Source organism: Octopus bimaculoides, chromosome 8 (assembly GCF_001194135.2).
Source record: "Octopus bimaculoides isolate UCB-OBI-ISO-001 chromosome 8, ASM119413v2, whole genome shotgun sequence".
NCBI classification, from domain to species: domain Eukaryota; kingdom Metazoa; phylum Mollusca; class Cephalopoda; order Octopoda; family Octopodidae; genus Octopus; species Octopus bimaculoides.
The window spans coordinates 29,149,342-29,152,434 of record NC_068988.1 but is presented as its reverse complement, the minus strand read 5'-3'; positions in this window follow the sequence as shown (position 1 = coordinate 29,152,434).

The window sequence follows — 3,093 nt, the reverse complement described above, 5'->3', positions numbered from 1 at the left end:
ATATACACATACATACATACACATATACACATACATACATACACATATACACATACATACATACACATATACACATACATACATACACATACATACATACACATATACATACATACATACATACATACACATATACATACATACATATATACACATATACATACATACATATATACACATATATATACATACATATATACACATATACATACATACATATATACACATATACATACATACATATATACACATATACATACATACATATATACACATATACATACATACACATATATTCACATATATAAATATACACATATACATACCTATATATACACATTCATATACGTATATATATATATATATATATATATATATATATACATACACGTGTGTGTGTGTGTGTGTGTGTGTGTGTGTGTGTGTGTGTGTGTGTGTGTGCGTGCGTACTGTTTATGATATTTATGAAGATAAGTGTGTTATTGATGATTGTGGTGGCGGCGATAGTCTTGAAGATGATGAAAATATTGAAAATATTTCGATAGAAGGGTAAAAAAGAAAAAGAAAAACATTGACCAAAATCTCAATAGTTAGACAGGTTATAAATAAAGTACTTCTGTTGGTGAACTCTTAATAAAAGCATCCTCCACAATTCCACAGCAACCAAAAGCACATTCACGCACCTTATCATAGCTCACATGATTCTTGAATGAACTGTCAAATCTTAAGTTTTGCTGTCAGAAACGAAAAAATCTCTTCTAATAAAAGACCTAGAAACAGCAATTGTGTTAAAGAACTAGAAATAGTAATATATTTATTGTCATTTCCCTGTTTTTCATATTCTAACTAGTCCACTTATAATTGCATCAAATGAGATAGGATTGGTTTCCTTTTCACCGTTCGATCATTTTTAGATTTATTTCCTTCTTCATCAATCACAATCATTGTTTGTTTACTTCAAACTCAAAGTGAACAGCTTAAAAATAAAGAAACAAACATAAAAAAATCTTGTAAATCCGACCTGGCCCGACCTTGCTGCCGGCCACATCACTCCTAAGCACCTTTGCCTTTCATTCAAACGTGATCTCAGCTTCACAGTACTTTCATCTCTGGCCACATTCAACGAAGATCATTTGCTGTCACCATGGTAACTACTATCGTAGTATCCAGAACGTTACAACCATACATCGTCGTGACCCATATCCTCTACCTATTTCACAAATTGCTTCCCCCAGTGTCTCAGTTTCCAAGAACATCATCTTCTGCATCAAAATACGAACTCCGTGGCTCAACCCTTTAGCATTTAAACCGGCCAAATCTGTCCCAAATATTCTACCATTTTATGTTCAACCTGACCAGATACAGACTATCACACCGACCCTAGAATGTCATTCTAAAAACAAGAACTTTTTGTTTCGATACGGCCACTCCTCAAAGCCGCCCAAATCGATTGTCATTTTTCCACCGCTCCCCACTTATGCACATCTACTCATGTATATTACACAACACCCACGTATTCTAGTGTTTTCTCTACGCATAAACAGAATTGAAACAACGTCATCAACGAAGATTTAATTCTAATTTAGATTCTCCTTAAATTCGGGTACAAAATATTTGAAACAGAAAATTAGTTTTATTTACATAAAAATTTACCCTCAATTTAATTACAAAGAAACAAAGAAAAAGAAAATAAAGGGTTTTGGAATTAATTAGCAGAAGATAGATAGAGGAAGAGGTAGGAAATAGACCACAAAAGAAATGGCTTGTTCAGCCGTACCCTAGGGATAAAACCGCGATGGCGTTGCCGCGGTAAATGGCCAGTGATATTCACCGCAGATGCCATCCCACCTCGCGGGACACATATCTTAGACAGGCCACAGTTATCCCAATTTGGCGGAAGAAATCGGCAGTGTGGGGTCCAAGAACACCTGAGGTCTCGACGGTAATCGGCACGAACTAATAGTGGCCGGTCAGGCTCCTATGTTTATCTATTTTTCTCTCCTCTGCTTTTGGTATAAAGGGGTGAATCGATCAAGTGGATTGAATGCCGACTCTCCGCATTTCGAGTTCGAATCCCATCAGGGGCAACTTTACTTTCCATCCCTTTAGGGTCGCGATAAAAAAAGAACCATTTCAGAACGGTGGATTGGCGAAATGATAAGCACGTCGAACGGGATGCCTTCCCGGTTCATCGTGTTCTGAGTTCAAACCCCACCTTAGCCTACTTGGGTTCTAGATTTAATCTGTAGGTTGGTTTAACACTACCCTTGGCACTTTGGATGTTTTTGGTGGAGCTCATTCTGTGGTAAGTATTCGGACCAGGTTATTGATCTGAGATTACTTACTTCCCTCCCTCCCTCCCGCCCTCCAGGCTAAAGGGTCACGGAAACTACATTTCCTCCTGACTAAAAAATGAAAGCAAAAATATTTGCACAGGTATTTAAAAATCTACATTTTGTGACAACCATCGACATACCATTATACCAGTACATTTTCTTATGTCAACACACCATTCTATCACGTTGACATCATACATAAGCGATTACGCCATTATATCATTAACGATCCGATCGTAATCACTTCCTTCAACATCTTCAACTTTACCTCATACTCTCTCTTTCTATTCTCTCTCTCTCACACACACACAAACCCCTCCCACCTATGCTTAACTCTTTCAGCGCATTCCGATAATGGCCATCTACTCTGTATATGCGTGCCTGTGTGTCTCTAAAATACACACCCGCTCGACGACTTCCGTTCCAGCATGATTCATCATGATACTTGCCTTCCCTAAACACAGTTTTCTTTTTACTTAATATTCTCTTCTTCCATCTCTCTAAACAACCAACAAACTGCACAGACCGTTGAATTCTTTTTTTCCCCTTTTTCTTTTGACAACATAATATGTTGACTTTATATTATTCTTCGTCCTGTTTTGTTTTTCCTTCATTTTTGCTTAGAAATTGCTTTCTGGGTGATTTATCACTTTAGTACTGGTTCAAGCGTAATGTACTTTTGAAATATAAACATATAGGCATACACATATTATATAATACACACACACACACACACACACACACACACACACACACA